This window comes from Trachypithecus francoisi, unplaced genomic scaffold (genome assembly GCF_009764315.1).
Source record: "Trachypithecus francoisi isolate TF-2019V2 unplaced genomic scaffold, Tfra_2.0 Lachesis_group16, whole genome shotgun sequence".
Taxonomy (NCBI): Eukaryota; Metazoa; Chordata; class Mammalia; order Primates; family Cercopithecidae; genus Trachypithecus; species Trachypithecus francoisi.
In genome coordinates, this window is record NW_022681461.1 from 97,104,909 (window position 1) to 97,125,338 (window position 20,430).

Here is a 20,430-nt window from a genome sequence, read left to right on the forward strand (position 1 = left end):
CTAGATTAAACATGATTCTGGTCCCTCGTGATAAAGCTTAAAAGCAAGACCTGAGAGGATTAAACTCTTTCAAAATAAACTCATCTCTGATCTCAAGTGTATTTACATGAATACAAATATATTCAGCACTCGTGGACTTCACAGTGTTGGGCATTTGATTAAAAGATTCAACAAAAAACCAGGAAAATGTAACACACAAGGAGGAGAGAAATCAACCAATTGAGAACTGACACAGATGTTAAAATCAGCGAAGATATTGAAACAGTTGTTAGAACTGTATTCTGTCTGTCTGGAGAGCTGGAGGAAGGGCCAAACACATTAAGTAGAGGTATGGAAAGTATAAAAGACACAAAAATCAAGCTTCTAGAGCTGAGAACTACAGTATCTGAGATGAGAACTACAGTGTCTGAGATGGGAATTACGGTGTCAGAGATGAAAAACACAATGGGGGCCAGGCGCGGTGGCTCAAGCCTGTCATCCCAGCACTTTGGGAGGCCGAGACGGGTGGATCACGAGGTCAGGAGATCGAGACCATCCTGGCTAACACGGTGAAACCCCGTCTCTACTAAAAAATACAAAAAACTAGCCGGGCGAGGTGGCGGCCGCCTGTAGTCACAGCTACTCGGGAGGCTGAGGCAGGAGAATGGCGTGAATCTGGGAGGCGGAGCTTGCAGTGAGCTGAGATCCGGTCACTGCACTCCAGCCTGGGTGACAGAGCGAGACTCCATCTCAAAAAAAAAAAAAAAAAAAAAAGGAAAACACAATGGGTGGTATTAAATGTTGCAGAAGAAAAGATGAGTGAATGTGAAGATAGCAAAAAGCGATAATGACAGGAGGCAGCTAATTGCCCAGGCAGATGGGGCGGGTCCTGGTGAAGCCCCACCTCCAAGTCAAAGACAGTTTAGAGCCTGAAAGCCAACCTATGTATGAATTAAACCCTTGGACTGGATTAAGAGCTTGTTTTCCCATTTGATGTGCTTTCTTCTGATTGGTCCCCACCCTTCTCCTATTTTACGTATACTTACTCTTTCCCAATTGGCTTTCTATGCTGTTGTGCCCACCTTTGAGTGGTGCCTTTGCTTTAACCCTTTTTGCATACTCACAAACCAGTCTGCATGCACTCCCCATTCTGAATCCATAAAAGGTCCTGGATCCAGCCACACGGAGGACTTTCCTGCCTTCAGTTAGGGAGACCACCCCTGCATCCTCTTTCTGCTGAAAGCTGTTTCATCTCTCAGTGAAACTCCCTGCCTTGCTCACCCTTCGACTGTCAGCGCATCCTCATTCTTCTTGGGTGTGGGACAAGAACCTGGGAACTGGTGCTCAAGCCAAACCTGGCCAGGGTGGGCTGAGTGGGTGGGCTACCTCCTATAGCAGGTAGTATGGCTGAATGAGGCCTGGGTGGGGCATCACCAACCAGAGGTCCCCAGCTTGCAAAGTGACCAAGAAAAAAGCCCTGTGTCAAAAAGATACCTGAAATGTGTTGATGAATAGAGTCAAACTCTGAAAAATATTTGAAGATATTTATTCTGAGCCAAATGTGAGTGACCATGTCCCGTGACACAGGCCTCAGGAGGTCCTGAGGTAACACATTGGTTTGGTCCAGACAAGTGGGACAACTCAAAGGGCGGCGCTTATAAGTGATAGGTAGATTAAAACATTTTCTGACTGGCAATTGGCTGGAAGAGTTATTAGCTATAGAGAGGAATGTCTGGGCTATCTGGGCTATGATAAGAGGTTGCAGAGACCAAAGTTTGATCTTGCAGATGAGGCCTCCAGGTAGCAGGCTTCAGAGGGAATAGATCCTAAAAAAGAAAGGCTTTTTTTTTTTTTTGAGATTGAGTTTCACTCTTGTTGCCCAGGCTGGAGTGCAGTGGTGCGATCTTGGCTCACTGCAACCTCCGCCTCCCGTGTTCAAGTGATTCTCCTGCCTCAGCTTCCCAAGCAGCTGGGATTACCGGGGCACACCACCACGCCCAGCTAATTTTTGTATTCTTTTTAGTAGAGATGGGGTTTCACCATGTTGACCAGGCTGGACTTGAACTCCTGACCTCAGGTGATCCACCTGCCTCGGCCTCCCAAAGTGCTGGGATAACAGGTGTGAGCCACCTCACCTGGCCTCATAAATGCTTTTTATCAGACTTAACGTCTGTGTTGATTGTGCTGGAGGGTATAATGAGGCAAGCCCAACCACTATGTCCCGTCCAGGGTCAAGGCCTGAACCAGTCTTTCAGGTTGAATTTTAGAGTGTCCTGGCTGAGGAGGCAGTCCATTCAGATGGTTGGGGGGCCTTATAATTTTATTTTTGGCTTACAAATGAAACGTGGAGGAAAAAACCCCTCAAACATTTGAACGGTGCATCCGAGTTGGAGCAGCTGAAGATCTGCTCCACTGCGTTCCCTGAGAGGGAAGAGAGGAGCACATAAAACATCTGCAGAAATAATGGCTGATGAATTTCCAGTTTGATAAAAACCATAGACCCAGGGATCTGGGAAGCTCAGCGAACCCCAAGCACAAGAAGCATGAAAAAAATCTGCAAAAAGACGTGATCATCAAATTGCCAAAACCAATGATACAGAGAAAACTTTAAGAAGAGTCAGAGAAAAAGGTCACGTGACATTCTAAGGCACAAGGACAGCAGCAGGTTTCCCAGCCAAGACAAGCGAGGGGACCGAGGGACAAGATCTTCAACACACAGAAAGAAACACAAAACAGAACTGCCAATCTAGAGTCCATGCCCCATCAAAACGCCTTTCTCTTTAAAATTATTATTATTATTGTTTGAGGTGGAGTCTCACTCTGTTGCCCAGGCTGGAGTGCAGAGGCCCGATCTTGACTAACTGCAACCTCTGCCTCTCGTGTTCAAGCGATTCCCCCGTCTCATCCTCCTGAGCAGCTGGGATTACAGGTGCATACCACCACTCCCAGCTAATTTTTGTATTTTTAGTAGAGATGGGGTCTCACCATGTTGGCCAGGCTAGTTTAGAACTCCTGACTTCAGGTGATTCACCCGCCTTAGCCTCCCAAAAAGCTGGCATTACAGGCGTGAGCCACCGCACCTGGCCCCAAACACCTTTCAAAACTGAAGGGGAAATAGACTTCTCAGACATTCAAAACTGAAACTATTAATCGCCAGCCATATGAACAGCAAGAAATATTAAATGATGTTGCTTGAGAAGGTGGAAAATACTCTTGTATTCTTATATTTAAGACCTGTTCTTGGCTGAGCGCAGTGGTCTCACACCTGTTATCCCAGCACTTTAGGAGGCCGAGGTGGGTGGATCACTTGAGGTTGCGAGTTCGAGACCAGCCTGGCCAATATTGCGAAACCCCGTCTCTACTAAAAATACAAAAATTAGTTGGGCATGGTGGTGGGCGCCTGTAATCCCAGATACTTGGCTGGCTGAGGCAGGAGAATCGCTTGAACCTGGGAGGCAGAGGTTGCAGTGAGCTGAGATCACGCCACTGCACTCCAGCCTGGGTGACAGAGTGAGATCCTATCTCAAAACAAAACAAAACAAAAATACCCTATTCTTATAGGAACAGATCTTACTCCAGACAGAATAAGACCACCAGAAATGGTAATATGTGGGCAAAAGTTTTTTTTTTCTTGTAATTTACATCTTTTTACAAACAGTCATGACATTAAGTACATTTACTGAATGATTCCATGTGCCTTCACTTTACATATTCCTTCCTTCTTTCTTTCTTTCTTTCTTTCTTTTTCTTTCTCTCTCTTCTTTCTTTCTTCTTTCTTTTCTTTCTTTCTTCTTTCTTCTTTCTTTCTTTCTTTTTCTTTCTCTCTCTCTCTTTCTTTCTTTTCTTTCTTTCTTTCTTCTTTCTTTCTTTCTCTCTCTCTTTCTTTCCTTCCTTCCTTCCTTCCTCCCTCCCTCCTTTCTTTCCTTCCTTCCTTCCTTCTTTCTTTCTTTTGAGATGAGCTCACTGCAAGCTTCGCCTCCTGGGTTCACACCATTCTCCTGCCTCAGCCTCCTGAGTAGCTGGGACTACAGGTGCCCATCACCACACCCGGCTAATTTTTTGTCTTTTTAGTAGAGACGGGGTTTCACCGTGTTAGTCAGGGTGGTCTCAATCTCCTGACCCCGTGATCTGCCCGCCTCAGCCCCCCAAAGTGCTGGGATTACAGGCATGAACCATCACGTCCAGCCTTAATCACTTTCTATTTTCAAAAAGCCCGCTGGGGCAGGTACAATTCTCTGTCCATTTTATAGATGAAGAAACTGAGGCTTGGAGGGGGTCACAGGACACGGACAATGGAACCCATGTACGAGGTCAAAGCCCAGAGTGGAATTTGGCCACCTTCCATCCCCAAACTGTGCTGGCAGCCACTCTTCTTTTCCCAAACCAGCTCTCTCTTCCCACCAAACCCTGGTCTCACCTGGGCCATGTGGGCCCCACACTCAGAGCCCTGTGGGTCTTGCCACGTTGGAGTGGGGAGGCTGAGGCCCCTTCTTTTTCAGCCTGGTTTTCTGCAGCATTGCTAGAGCTTGCCAGGAGATGAAATACGGGCCGGGGCTGTTGCTGTGGCAACCACTCATCATTTATGAATGGCCTGGGAGCCCACTGGCTCAACCAACCAGGAGTGATTTGTTGGTCCTGCTGCACCCAACTGCAGCTCAGCCCACAGGCGCAGGGTGGGCACGGTGAGGGTGGAGGGCCACACGGAGAGCTTGGGACTCTGCCCGTGCATTGCCCCTTGCCATCCTCTCTGACCCCAGTAATTATCTTTTCGGCTTCTTCTCCAAGTGCTTAGTCACACACTGGGTCGCACACGGTAGACTTGACCCCGGCCTGATGCTGACCTGTGGGCCGGAGTGGGGTCAGCCCCCACCCCGCTCCCAATGTCCAACTCTGAGTCCATTGAGCCATCCGGTCACCTGTACCCCTTCCCGTTCCATGGAACACCCTGGCCAACGCGCCTCTGCTGGTTTATAACGCCTGTGGCTCCAGTTTGTGTGGAAACCGTGGGAGCAAACAAATGGAACCAGGGCGCACGGTGGTCAGCGCTGACCTTTGCAGAGGAACACTGCTCTTGCTGACTGTATGCTCTGCAGAGAAGTTTTGATAAAAATAAACACATGTTACTGTGGCAAAAGGCACAACATAATTCACCATCCTAACCATTTCTTTTTTTTGAGGCAAGGTCTTGCTCTGCCCCCCCGGCTGGAGTGCAGTGGCAGGATCTCGGCTTACTGCAGCCTTGACCTCCTGGGCTCACATCATCCCCCTGCCTTGGCCTCCTGAGCAGCTGGGACCACAGACACACCTAACCATTTCTAAGTGCACAGCTCAGAAGCACATTCACGTGGCTGTGCAGCCATGACCGCCCTCCTTCTTCAGAACTTCTCCACCTTTCCAAACTGATGCTCTGTCCGCATTCAACACACACTCCTGTCCTCCTCCCAACCCTGGGGCCATCTGCACATACTCGCCCAGGTCAAGTCCTAACTTTCTGCAGGAGGCCCCTTCAGGTGAAAAGGGGCTGGTGGGCCTGGTCAGCTTGTTCTCCAGTCCCCCTCACCATGTCCACCCTGCCCCCGCCCCAGTAGATTCAGGGAGAGGCAGGGGCAGAAGGGGCCCTGGGGAGGGAGCCTAGGCATCTGTGCGGGTGCTGCTGGGCATGGCCGGCTCCTGGGGGGGTTGCCATGCCCAAGTGTGTCCCCCCTACATCCGTGTGCTGGAAACATCATCCGCAGGGCAAGTGTGGAGAGGGATAACACCCTCACTGCATGCCGAGCCTGCTGGTGGCTGGCCTTTGGCCTCCCAGCCCCCAGAACTGGGAGAAACACGCATTTGCTTTGTAAATTACCCGGCCTCAGGTATTGTGTTAGAGCCACACAGAAGGACTGAGGCAGGGTCCTCATGCAGGTGTGGGAGACCCCGTCTCTGAGGCTCTCTCACCCTGTGGCTTCCTGGATGAGGGGAAGCCTCCTGGCTGGTCACCTGCCACAGCCCTTCTCATGGATCATCTGGTCACTCCAAGTGGACCTCATGGGAGGCATCTCTTTCAAGATGACCAGAGCCCAGGCCCCCTCTGGAGGAGCTGGCCTGTGTCCCTGTCCCAAACCTTCCCATCTCAGCCCCTTGCCTTGGGTTGCCCTCTCTCTGGTGGGAGCCCCCAGCCCTGGGGTCCCCTCACTTGGCCTGCAGTGGCAGGAGGTGCACTGCTTCCCTGCTCTCAGCCGTGGGGGCAACTTTTTCTTCAGGGAAAGCTCATGCTGCTTTCCCAACCTCCCAGCAGACTCTTCAAGTCCTCTGTCAAGGTGTAGAGGTGCAGGGGGCAGGTGTTGGCAGGGCCAGTATCCCTGCCCCAGGCAGCCCCACACAGGTGGGCCATCGGGTGGGCTATCCTGGCTCTAGATGTGCAGGTCACGTGGAAACTACTCTTGGTGGGTCTCAGAGGAAATGCTGAAATGGAGATTCCCATCTCCAGGAGCACATGGAGCCACCAGCCTCAAAGAGGTCACGTCCAGTGCAGAAGAAGGACATGGGCCCGGGCATGGTGGTTCATGCCTGCAATCCCAGCACTTTGGGAGGCTGAGGCAAGCAGATGACTTGAGGTCAAGAGTTCGAGACCAACCTGGCCAACACGGTGAAACCCTGTCTCTACTAAAAATACCAAAATTAGCTGGGTGTGGTGGCGGGCACCTGTTATCCCAGCTACTCAGGAGGCTGAGGCTGGAGAATTGTTTGAAATTGGGAGGCAGAGGTTGCAGTGAGCCAAGATGGTGCCACTGCACTCCAGCTTGGGTGACAGAGTGAGACTCTGTCTCAAAAAAAAAAAAAAGGGGGGGGGACAGGGGACCAAAGAATGGGCAGCTCTCCTGGGGGCCAGGGGACCGCCAAGTTTAGAAGACAGTGAGGGCCGGAGAGCAATCTCCCAGAAGAGGAAGGAGAACCATGGTGAACATTTCAGGGACAGCAAAGGCCCAACCTCTCCAGGGTCCACGAATCGCCGGTGGCTGTGGCCATGAGGACCCTGGCTGGGGCTCTGCATCTGGTGTCAGTAGCCTATTTTTTAAAGTTGTTGGAGATCGGGGGCACTCAAGAGTGGGAGAGGCTTGGGACCTTTTGCTGCTGCCAGCCCTGATCAAGAAGTGGGCTCAGCAGCCCCCCACCCCCGCATGCTGCGCTTAGCAGGGGGCGACGGCTGCAGAGGGAAGTTAGGAGTATTCAGGGAACCTGGCAGATTCTGTGCAAGGAAAGCGTCATCAGTCAGAGACATAGTTTAGGGCTGTTAGTGCGTAACTTGCTGTGCTAGTAGACATGTGGGTGCTGAGAGCTGAGGCCGGGCCACGCAGTGAACGGCGGCGCTGCTGACGCCAGCAGGAATGTGCATGGCCCTGAGCACAAGCCTTAAAGGAAAGAAGGAACTCCGCGTGGTTCCTGCAGAGTGGCTGGGGGCCCTCCTGCTTCTGTGTGGAGCTCAGACCCAGAGGTGTCCACAGAGCCACACTCTGACCCACCCTGAGACCCCCCACACAGACTGACTGCTCTTAAGACCCCTGAGGCACCCAGCCATGCGTAGACACTGATGAACCTGCAGGAAGAGAGGGCCACAAGTCCTCGTCCAGGCAGCCGGGGCGGAGAGGGGCTCAGCCTGGAGGCCCACCGGTCTGGCTGCCTCTTGTGATTGGGGAGGGGTTTCCTAACTCAGCGATGACCTGGACAGATGCACTGACCTTGGCCTGGCTGTGCTACCTGCGGTCAACTAGTGAAGGCTGCACATTCTCTGTCTTCCCATGGAGAGGTGGACTCAGCCCCACCTGCCTTCCTCGGCTTCACGCTCATGGCTTCCTTGCCGTGAGCATCTGAGTACAATATGGTGGGAGTGTGGCTGCCTGGCTTCCGAGGCCAGGTCTGCTGGAACCCGGTGCTTCTGCCTGGGCCTCTTGGAATTCTTGCTCTGGAAGTCCTGCAAGAAGCCTAACTGCACTGCTGTAGGGACCAGGGAGAGGGGTCTCTGTGGCTGATGGAGGAGGACAGGTGCCCAGCAGAGCCTGCCCGCCAGCACGCCCTGCTGAGGCACTCTCAGATACACGTTCACTTTCACAGGAGCAGACAACAGTATAGATTTACATTTTCTCCTAGGACTATGTTAACTCTCCTGCCCTCTGACATAATACACATCCCACAGAGTGTCGTATTGATCCAGAACACGGCTGACATCATGTCAACTGGCTCAGATGAGCAAGAGGCAGCACGCATGGTGGAGGCCCTGGTGTGACATATGGGGCTCCCAAGGGTGGAGGACACCCCTTTGCAGGTCGGGAACCTGCCACAACTAGAAAATGTTTGGGGGTCTGGTCGCACTCCCAAGGGTGGGAGATGCCCCTCTGTAGAAAGGGGAACCTGCCACATCTAGAAAATGTTTAGGGGTCTGGTGGTCAAATGTGTGCTGGGATTTGTCCTCCAAAGTCACAGATGAATGATTGCATGGGCACCTCCTGCCACAAAAGAAGCACAGTGTCTGGTGGGCGTTTTCAGGTTCTGGAAGCAGCAGATTCAATGGGCAGGGACGGAGCTTCTTCCACGGAGGGGACGACACAGACGCTGTCAGATTTGACTGGGGCAGGAAATGGCTCTGTATTAGTCCATTCTCACGTTGCTAATAAAGACATTCCCAAGACTGGGTCATTTATAAAGGAAAGAGGTTTAACGGACTCCCAGTTCCACATGGCTGGGGAGACCTCACAATCATGGCAGAAGGCAAGGAGAAGCAAAGTCACGTCTTCCATGGTGGCAGGCAAGAGAGAGAGCATGTGCAGGGGAACTCCCCATTATCCAACCATCAGATCTCACGAGATTTATTCACTATCATGAGAACAGCACGGGAAAGACCCGCCCCCATGATTCAGTTACCTCCCACTGGGTGCCTCCCATGACACGTGGGAATTATGGGGGCTATACTTCGAGATGAGATTTGTGTAATTCGAGATATGATTTGGGTGGGGACATGGCCAAACCATGTCAAGCTCTGTAGTGCCAGGAGCCCTGCTGCTCAGACCCTGGGATCAGGTGGACACCGTGGAGTTGGAGGTGTCAGCGGTGGGAAAGGATGCAGGGCAGAGTTTACAGCCAGGCCTGGGGGGAGAACACGTGGGTTCTCATCCTATGACTGCAGGGAAATAAATGCCTCTGAAAACAACTCCTACGATGCCAGCGGGCCCTAGGAGAGACAGACACCTTGGAAGACAGCACGGAGGGCAAAAGCTCAGTGGGGTGAGGCCAGGGCCTGGGGACTGTGGGGGCTTTGAGGCTTGGCTCCCCAGCCTCCAGGACTGTCAGTGACAACTGTGGCTAGAAGCCACCCAGTTTGTGGTATTTTTGTCATAGCGTTCCAAACAGATGAAGACACCTCCCCAACGTGGGCAGCCTCACTGAAGCCATGGAGAGCCGGAATAGAACAAAAGGCAGCACCAGGGAAGGCCGGGGCCTGATGCCTTCCAGCTGGGACTCTGGTCTTCTCCTGCCTTTGGACTCTGACTCTGACTGGAGCCCACATCATCCACTTCCCTGGTTCTTGGCCTTTGCACTGGGGCTGGGACTGCACCGTGGGCTCTTCCAGGCCTCCAGTTTGCCAATGGCTGATGGCTGCGCTTCTCAGTCTCCATAATCGTGTGAGCAAATTCCTCATAATAAATCTCTCTCTGTCTATACTGCCTATTCCTTGTGTTTCTCCAGAGCACCCTGAGGAGTTTAGGAGTCTGGCACAGTGATGTGTGGGCGGACGTAGGCAGTGAAAATCCTTTATCACATGTTAAAGCCACAGGGGGTCACTGAACGGCCAGAGACAAACTGACTCAGCTGGTTGACGTCATCAGCTTCGGTCACCTGCCACCCTGCACTGACACGTGGGCATGAGGATGGAGGGGCCATGGTGGCTGAGTTGGAGACTACACACGTCCCCACAGGAGGGCTCCCACCTGCCAGGCTGACCCAGCTCCTGTGGCCACCAGGTGTCCAATCTGCCAGCAAAAAAGACCACGCTGAGTCCGAGAAATGGCTCCATTCCTTGGGGGAACAACTGCCCACTTGGTGGCAAGTGAACTGCCAGGAGCTGGGCTGAGCTGGAGAGGGTCAGCTCACTGGAGTAGATAATGAAGGCACTAGGCCCTGGTGAGAGTCATGGCCCAGGCTTTAATCACTGCAGGTGTCTGCTGGGGCTGCAGTGACACAAGACCACAGGCTGGCGGCATAAGCAACAGACATTTATTTTCTCACAGTTCTCGAGGCTGGAAGTCCAAGGTCAAGGTGTTGGCTGATGTGGTTTCTGGTGAGGGCTCTCTGTCTGGCTTGCAGACAGCCACCTTCTTGCTGTGTCGTCACATGGCCTTTCTCCTGTGTATCTGAGATGTCTCTCCCTCTTCGCATGGGGACCCCAGTCCTATTGGATTAGGGCCTACCCTTAGGACTTCGTTGCACCTTAATTACCCCTCTAAAGGACTTATCCCCAAATAGTCACATGGGGCAGGGCATCAACCTATGAATTTAAGAGAACACAGTTTAGCCCATAGCACTCTCTGACTGTGATTGGATAAGCAAGAGGCCAGAGCAAAGAAAGCCTGGACCACTCCTCCCCTATTCCACTTTCCTACCTGGAATAGCCCACATTCAGGGGATCAGCACAGATGTGGGGGTTGCCTCGCTTCCAAGGGAGCCACAAGCTAAAGGCTCCTGCCACTGTATGAACTTGGGATGGGGGACAGAGAGGGACAAGGGCTAGTGGTGCAAAAGCCCTGGGTGCTGAGTGTCCTCAGCTCCCCTCCCTCTGCCTCCCCCAAAGGAGGTAAAGAGGGCTCTGAGTGGAGGCTCCTGGGCTAAGGATGTGTGGACTGCATGAAGTCTTGGCCAGCTGGGCCCCGAGTCTGTGAAGCTCTGCAGCTCTGTCCAGAGATGCAGCCACAGGTCCCTAGAAGGCCGCCTCTGGGAAGCCTGCCAGGCAAAGCCTCACTGCTGCTTGGCTCCTGTATGACTCATTGGGCTCTCCTCCTGGAAGGACAGAGGTGTGTTCTCCTGGGACAGGTGCGGATCCCACGTCTGGGTTTGCCTTTCCTGCTGCTGGGCCTCTGCCAGCAGTGCTATCTGGGGCCATGCAGAGTGGCTGGCTCGCTTGGCGTGGGACTCCATGTAATGTCACGTCAGACCTGGACTGGGTACCGCTTGCCCAGGGCCACTGCTCCCATTGCATATGGCCTATTGGAGCTCACTGCCTGGGAGAGTGGTGGGCACACCAACGTCCATGAGAGGTGGTGCCTCCCCACGAAGACCTTGATGTGGTGCCGTGTCCCCAGTGGGAAGGACCCATGGGCTTGGGCCCGATGGATGGAGTCAGGAATGGCTGCACCTCCCTTCACTCCCAGTGACCCGCTGCGGGGCCTGTGCTTCCATCCCCCACAGCTCGGGTTCCACAGGGTTGAATCCTGGTCTCCAGAGCAGCTGAGCTCTCACAGGGACACAGCCAGTGTCCTGTTCAGCTTTGAGCCATGGTTGTTGCTGGGACCCTTTGGGCTCCTTTTTCTGGACACCAGCAGGCAAGAAGGGGGCTGGCATCTTGCTGGGGAGATCGACGCTAGCCATCGGAGGGTGCTGCTGGCACACATGGGGGCGGGGCATGCATGCAGAGCCAGTTGACCCCCCTGGGCACCTCCTGCAGCTCCCTTGCCTGACTGTGATCATAACTGGATGGGGACAGTAACCCCCACCCAGAGGGTCCTTCAGGGATGAGGGTCTGAGCCACCCATCAGCAGAGAGGCTGGCTAGGGGTGGCGGAATGGAGCCTGGAGGGTGGACGGGGAGACCCTAAGGACAGATGTGGGCAGGGGCCATGGAGGCCCCCAGCATCCTTGTAAGCTTCCCGGAGGAGGCCCTTGGGGATCCTGGAGAGCTACTCTTTGACTGGACCCCAGTGAGTGACGGGTGGTCTGTAGGAAGCTTAGAGACCCCCTTGAGGGAGGACGAGGGCTCCCAGCCCATCAGGATCCCCCTCAGCTGCAGGAACCCACCTCTCCCATGGCCGCGCCACGTCCATGGACTGAACAAGGGACCTACTGAGGCTGGGTCATCTCAGCAGAGGTGACGCTCTGACAGGTCACACCCTCGCCCCCTCGTACCCCCACATTACCTTCTGACTTCTGCATCCCCCAAGAGTCTCCTCCAGAGCTAGAAAGACCCCCAACCCCAGATTAACCATCCCAGTCCATGTTCTGGACAAACCCCCTTGTCCTGGTCGTCAGAACAGTGCACCTGCGGTTGTCGGGCTGAAGACTGCCGCCAATGTGGGGCCTATCCAGTTCAGCTTCTCACCAACCACAGGACGCCTCATCTCAGGGAGGACAGGATGAGGCTCAGACCCGCACCTGACCCTGAGTGCCCTCCGCCCTGGCTGTGTGCTGGTCAGAGAAGGTGAGTTTATGGGGCTGTGTGCTGTCAGTCACTTCTTGCTGGGAAGAGACCCTCTGATGAGGGTGGGAATGCGCAGTGGCCTCTGCGGGTTGCTTGATATCCAGGTGCAATGTGCCAGAAAGTGCCCACCTGCAGTCTTCTCATGCTGGTGGAGGACAGAGCTCACCCCTGGGATCTGAGAACACTTTCCCCTTTGTAATTACTCCCGTGCCACCTCCAACCCCTCAATCCCCACACAGCACCCCTTGCTGGGGGTAAGCGCCCAACTCGGGGGCCCCGACTGCACACATATTTAAGTAATGACTCCAGCTACGAGCCATCAGAGCCCTGCAATTGCATTATTAAAAATAAGTCTCTGTAGACATCTAAAATGCATCAAACTACTCAATACTCCACATTTGATCATAATTAAAAGTAAAAAATATGGGCCAGAAGGGGGCTGGTGGTGACAGATTTGCTGCACGGGGTGAATGGAAGTGTTATTAACAGGAGGAAATTGCCAGAGACAGGCTTGGAAAGACGCCCAGTTAGACATGCATGTGGTGGGCCTTGGGGGCCGGTGGTGATTAACTGACCCCCAAATCCAGGCAGAGAAGTAGTTGTGACCCTGAGACTCTGACCTGGGGATTCGAGGCCCTCTCTGCTGACCAGGAACCGGGATCTCTCAGCACGTGGGCAGATCAGCAGCAGAGAAGGGAGGAGGCTGGGGAGAGGGGCTCAGAGACGAAGGAGGGAGTGTGCGGTGGGGGTATCCCAGCGGGGCCGGCAGCAGGGCTGGGTGTGGGATGGGCCTGGGGCCACAGTGCCCAGATTCCCCCTGCAGTACCAAAGCACGCATTTTCCCACTGCTGGGAGTGCTGGCAGCCAACGGTGGCTCTCAGACCAACCCTCTCCAGACCTGCCCTTGGCTGGAGAGAATAGCCTGGCCCAAGTTGACTCATGACTGGAGGATGTGTGGCTTGGGAAGTCTTGGGCCCCTCGCCCTGACACACGGTAGCTCTGCGCACTTGGGAGATGAGCCGAAGACTCTTCTTTCGACTGCACCAGAGCTCAGCTTCTCCGCCGTCCAGCCCGGCTTCCTGTGCTCTTTTACACGGGTCTATTTGAGAGGGCTCCTGGGAGAACTCCTGCACAACTGTTTCTGTCTCCGTTATGGCTTCGGGGGAACTGACCCTCGACACGGGAATCAAGCCCTCCTGGGCCTCAGGTGGGCAGGTGTCTGGGCAGTGCTGCAGGAGGCAGCTGAGGGAAGCAGAGGTGGGGAGAGCTGAGGACCCCAGCGCCAGCTCAGACCACATGTTCCCAGGGCCCCAAACAGGCCCAGGCCATGGGTGTCTGTGATGCTGCTGCCTCCCCTCAGCCACCTCTGGTGCCCAGGCCACCTGCATCCCATCCAACGATCATGGTGCAAAGATGGCCTCTGGTCCACCCAGGTCCACCCATGCTCTCACAGTGAACCCCAGTCTCTTCTAGCAAGTTCAGCCTGGCTGTCCAAGTTCAGCTTCCCCACCCCACCTGCATGCTCGGAGCAGACAGCACGGGGCCGAGATGGGTGGCATCATCCTCCTCATAGCCGTGAACAAGAGGCCCCAGATGGGAGAGCAGGCTTGGCCCAACAGCTAAGAGATTCCATAAGCCAGAGTCCCCAGGCTCTAATCCCAACTGAGCTATTGGCTAAAGAGGTGCTCTTGGACAAGTAACTTCATTTTCAGCCTCAGTTTCCCAGCCTGGGTGATGGTATGAGCGCTCCCGTGGGGTGGGAGGATTAAAAGGACCGATGCAGGGAGAGGATCAACCACACGGCCAGTTTAACATGAAGGGGTCTACGTGCTCATTAGTATTGAGTTCAGACTCAGGTCTTGCTGGGCCAAGAGATGACTCAGGCTCCAGACAGCATTGAGTCCAGAGCTTCCCAAACGTCACGTGTTGCATTACCTGGGGGTCTCATCTCAATTCAGATTCTGATTTAGTAGCTATATTTGTGTCCTGGGGCTGCAGTTACAAAATGCCACAGATTGGAGGCTCAAAATAGCAGAAATCCATGCTCTCCACATTCTGCCAGACAGAAGTCCCAAATCAAGGTGTGGCGGGACACCCTCCCCTTCGAAGGCTCTGTGGGAGGATCTTTCCGGCCTCTTCCAGCTCCTGGCAGCTGCAGGTGCCCCTTCAGTCTCTGTTCTGTCTTCACATGGTCTCTCTGGTGTCAAAACTCCCTCTTCCCCTCTTCTAGGGACACCTGTAATGGCATGTGGGGCTCCCGGCCGGCCCGTTAGTGGCAGGGCACCATCACTCCCTGTGTCCTCGCAGGCCCCCATGTAATGGGACTGGACAGCCAGGAGTCTGAGGAATGGCCCAGGGACCCAGCTCCCCTCATGAAGGCAGGCGTGGGAATGGGACAGTGTGAAAGGCTTTAGTATAAGTGGTTGCAGTGGGGAAGGTGCCAGAACCCGAGAGGGCTGTGCTGCCGCAGGGTGCTGGAGCTGGGCTCCTGTGAGCGCCCCTTCCCGAGCCCACCTCACCTGGTGCTACAGCATCCCACCTTCCCACCCTGGAGGGGGCCACAGAGTGCTTTCCACAGAGCCACGGCTCAGCCGACTCACAGGGAGATGTGGCTGCAGGGAGGAGCGCCTCAGCAGTGGGAATGAAACGCAAACACACGGAGTGGGACTGCACCCTCTAAAATTACACAAAGATTTATTACAGCAGTGTTCCCGGTACCTGGTATCTTTGCAGAGGATCTTGTAAGTGGATAAACAGGAAGGAGATTTAATTAGGTGCGTGGAGCGGAGGAGTGGTGATTAGCAAACCGATCCTTCAATGCCCTATGTTACATGCAGTTAATTACACAGATTGCAGGGGAATTAATGTCGGGCCCTGCTAATGATTTTTTTGGGAAGAATAATTTTATTTACACAACATGGGCTGCAAGAATTATTGAAATGAGAAACATGGAAATGGCAAAGGGAAGGAGGGCTCTGCTGTCCCTGGACAGTGGGGGCTGTGAGGACCCAGGGGTGCTGTCAGCCCTGGCACGCCTGGCAGAAACCCATGGGCCCCACAGTCTTGCATGAATGACCTGGTGAGATCAGCTGGGTGGGGGGACCCTTGTGGAACACTGCCCGATGCTCGCCATTTCTCCGGGAACCACAGGGCTCACTTTCCACCAACCTCCGCACCCTCCACTGGGGTGCAAGGTGTCTGAAGGGCCACTAATCTGCAGGGTGCTGGGAAGACCAGGAGGAGACAGGTATATGGCCCTGCAGTCTGGGTGCTTACGGTGAGCAGGCAGAGAGAGGTACCGAAGGATGCGCCACAAGCTTCTAAGTGACCTGGAGCAGCAGAGACAGATTGGAGTTTGTGGAAGTTGGTGGAGGAGGGGGAGGGAAAGGGTGGGTAGCGGGGGTATGAGAAGTGGAGGGGGAGTTGGAGGGAGGGCTGGGGGTGGACCTGCAGTGCCTAAGAGGGCTCGTAGGGAGGGCAGCGCCGCCCCCCCGCCCCCACGCTGTTTCCCGGCACCCGTGGGAGCTCTGCGGTGAAGTCAGCCAGTGCAAAGGCCACTGCTGTCCCCATCCGTCTCCAGCTGTCCCCAACCCTGGCTTCAGCTGCAGGAGGGTCTGTCCGACTGTCTCCAGGCAGAGCAGGGTGGGATCCACAGGAGCTGGGTTTCCTAGCAACAGGGGATGAGTCCCGAACCAGGTGCCTGCCTAGATTTCCAGATTTCATTAAATTGCTGTCACAAGGTCAAATACAGCACCACGATCGCCTTCATGCAGTGGCCGGCACCCAGGGCTCCTGCGTCCAGTGCATGGGGGTGGGCTGGAATCCAGATGGAAGCCTCCTAGTTGAGAGAAGGACAGCCTGGGGAGTGGGGGAGAGACAGAGGAGACCCCAGGGTCCCCCCAACTGGTGACAAGCTGTGGCGGTTTGGGTGCACACCCCATGGTGGGTGCCTGTGAAGCCCGCTGACTCTCAGACACAGGCCCTGGGCTATACCTGGGACTGGACCAACGTGACACCCGGAAAGTTTGTCCGTAGTCACCAAGTGGGAGTGACCTGGGTTCTCGTGGGAGGGGCACATTGGCGTGGATCTCAGTGGGTGTTGTGGAAGCTGCCAGTACACATGGACTCAGGCCAAACTCTAACAGAGGGAGCGGGGTGGCCGTGAAGTGGTGGGGCTCACGTCCACAGGCCTGTAGCAGGGCTCATCACAAGGCTGCCCCCAGGGTGCAGGATTCCAGGCCCTGGCAGAGGACACGGACTCCGCTCCACCTTCCCCGCCCTTGTGGCCAGCAGAGCCCACCTCCATCTCCAGTGCCCATTCTCCCCCAGCCCCACCCTTCCACCCTTTCCTGGTCTGCACCTCACCTCCCTCTCTCCTTCCCTGCGTCCTTCCGGAAAGACCCCAGTCCTGGTGGAACCCAGTCCTCCACCCAGGCCCTGCTGCTTCCACACGTCTGGGTGTGTCCCTGGGTGCTGCTGGACACTGATGGGCCCTGAGACCTAGACAGGTGCACCAGGTGACACGAAATAACTGAGGAGGAAAGAACCAGGGACCCCAGGACACCAAGGTCATCCCTGCCCCCACCTCCCCTCCCCAAGGAGTTGCTGAAGGCCTCTGGGCAAGGTGGCTATGGGGCTCCCCCGGAGTCAACCACAGTGGCCTCCACAGCCTCTTGGGGCCTCACCATGGGACACAGGATGCAGACTCGCCTGCGGCCGGGAGGAAGGCGGGGCTACTGTGGGCACAGGCATGGCATTGGAGGGCGTGGCCGTGCCCCTCTGGGACTCCCGTGGTGGGGGAAGGCTCTGTACAGGGCCTCGCCCCTGCCTCCCCCTCCCAGCAGCCCCTCCTAGGGCAGTACCACTTTCCCCAGATCCCCTGCCTCCCATCTACACGGCCCCTTTGCTGTGGACCGACCCGGGATGGGACAGAATTTCCAGACGCCATGTCTCTCCAGCGCCGGACAGGAGGAGTGGGTAAGGACAGCAGAGTGGGCCTGGCCCTGCAGGGAGGTGGCGGTGCGGGCTTCATGACCAGGGATGACCTCGGCCCTGGGAAAGACTCTGGGGAGGGGTAGCTGGAAGTTTCAGGAAATGGGCTCAGTGGGCATTGCTTCCTGTCCGAACTCCCTCCAGGGCTCCGTGGTCCCTGTCCCCCTTCTCAGGGGACATTTTCTCCTCCCTCTGTGTCCTCCGCTCTGTCATCGTGGGCAGCGTGGGAATGGAAAGCCTGGTTCTGGACATCCAGAGGTCCACAAACCTCAACAGTCCAGCAGTGGCTCCTGCTCTGCAGCTTCCGGGGCTCCCACTGCCCAGTGGCTCCTGCTCTGCAGCTTCCGGGGCTCCCACTGCCCAGGGCTCACTGCGCACCAGGGCTCACTGCGCATCACTGTCCCCCACAGCGGAACAGCTGGGGCTCGTCTCCCTTGTCACTCTCCACCGCCACATGCCTCGCTGCCCTGGACTGTTGTCCTTTATGGACCTCTAAGTTCACGAAGGAGAAGTGTCCCTTTGCTCGGACCCCACGTCTCCCTGGTGGGATGGAATTTGGCAGAGCTGGAGAAGGGAGCTTGGGACGCACTGAGTCCATTCCCGGGTGGGGATTGCTCTTCAGGGGCCCTGATTTTTGCCAGCAATCCCTCCTCTCCACCCACCGTCGCTGGGGGGAGTTGCCAGGACCCTGGAAGCAGTGGGGCCTGGTGGCCTGGGGCACATCCCTATGATGTACTTACTGTGCCATCTGGGAAGAGCTCTGACCCCTCCCAGCCTCGTTTCTTCCCCTGTGAGGTGGGAATCATACTAGCACGGCCCTCCATGGGCTGCTCTGGGGCCTCTGAAGATGGAACACCCACAGGCCTGTGGTGCTGCTGCTGGATGCCCACCCTTTGGAGACCTCCCCTCCTGCCGCAGGGAGAGACGTGGAATCAGGACGCCTGGCGGAAAGGGTGGCTGCTGACGCTGACAGTGGCTGCAGGAGCTGCTTCCGGCTTTATAAAGGTCCTGGCGATCTTGTCTGGCTGTTAATTTGCAGTGTCTGTGGAGAAAGCAAATGTCAGCTTCTGCTGGCCCTGGGCAGGCTGATCACAAACCCCTAATTAGCGGTGTCTGAAATCATGAGATTTCCCTGTGTTCTCATTACATGGAAATTACTTCTGAAAAGCAACTCAGAGGGGCAGGTAGGCAGGAGACAGCCCTTTCCAGAGGGGCACCGGCCATTGGCCAAGAGCGGACCCAACCCAGGAAGGCTCGGTTGAGAAGCAGGTGGACGTCCTTGGCAGGAAAAGCCTGACGTTGCTGGAGCTGTGACATCTTTGCCCCAGACAGGGGCCTGTAGGAGAACAAAACCCGATCCAGGGCTGAGCTAGGGTAGCCCAGGAAGTCACCTTGGGAAGCTCCTGTGGGGAGGTCCTTGGGGTGCCGCCCACCTTGGAGGACACTGACCTGTGGTGGCTTGGGCAGCAGGGGGCGCTGGAGGCAGGAGGCACAGTGTTTCCCCGCAAGGAAGCTGCTTAGGGAAAACGAGTTCGTCTAGCCCCTGCTCAGCCAGACTGGATCTGTGGGGCCTCCGTGCAGGGCTGTTGCTTGCTTTCTGCTTAAAAGGATGCTTTTTGGCAAACCTCAGGCCTCCGTTATAATCTCATGGGCTCCCCTGAAGTGGAGGGCCACTGGCCATGACCTCGAGCCAGGCCTGTGCCTTGCCCGGGTGTGTATCCCGTTGGTGTCTCAGGGACGAGGCTGCCCTGCAGCCGGGAGCACACGTTGGCCAGGCCCTGACTCTTGCTGGCTGGGATGCTGTCAGATGGAGTTTGCTTCCAAATAAAGCATCATGAACACAACGATTAAATGCCTGATGGCTCTTTTTCTTCTGCAAACTATATTTCAGGGCCGGGCTTTGCCAGCAGTCATGAATATTTCATGGTAGAGTGAGCTCCTGCTGCCTCAGCTGCACCATGCATGAGGCTGGGCATCCTGAGGCCGAGCCAGAGGGCGCCGGGCTGACGCTGGGACCGTGGGACCCACAGCCCACACAGTCTGAACCTCCATGGCTGAGGGCCGCTGCCGGCATGCTGACATCGCCGATGCTGGTGTGACCTCGCGACCCGGAAGCCTCACTATTTTCGGGACCTGGGACTCTGCACTCAGCTTAGAGCTGCCCTGGGCCTTCCTCACATGGAGCTCAAATACCCACCTCTGTAGGAAGCATTTCCTACCTTCCCAGAGGCTCCTGGTGACACTGGAAGATCAGTCCCTGCAAGCCCCAAGCCATCTATGGGGTTGAACATTTGAAGTCTGCAGATGCATGGATTTATGAAGACGTGTGTTTATTATGGAGCTGCTTGGCACATAGTACATGCTCATTAAACATCTGAAAACTGCATGAATGGCTAAATGAGTGAGTGTGTGAATAGGAATTAGTTAAGTAAAATGCACAAATGAACAACCGAGCGTCACTATGTCTTTTGTAGGTAGAAGTCATCAGTACCTGCAAGTTAAAATCTGGGATGCATGCTGACCACATGTGGTGCTGCCTGGCCATCCCTGCTCCTGCTGCTAGAGCTGCTTTGGCAGCCAGGTTCCAGTCCCACCCCTCAGCTAAGCATCCATGTTCTGCCCCCTGGGAAGCCACGGGCATCCCCTTCCACAGCCTTCTTGCTTAATTGGTGTTTCCTCGGTTGCTCATCTCAGAAAGAGGCTCCTCACCGACCTGGGGTGCTCCTGCACAGTGTATCATGGACAGCTTTTCTGAAATGATTTTCCTGATAATGAGGATCCCCAGAAACCTCATTAAGCCCCACGGTACTAATTAGGGTTTGAAATCATTCTGTCTAGGGCTGGCAGGAGTAGATATTTGCTTTCTGCCTAGACAGAGACAGTGATTAAGTGAACGAATGAATGAGTCTATGAGCAAATGAACAGAGGTCTGATGTGCGGGGCGCCTGGTAGGCTGGCCAGAAACATTTTGAATGAATAAGGGAAGGAATGTATGCATGAATGCTGACTCAGGGA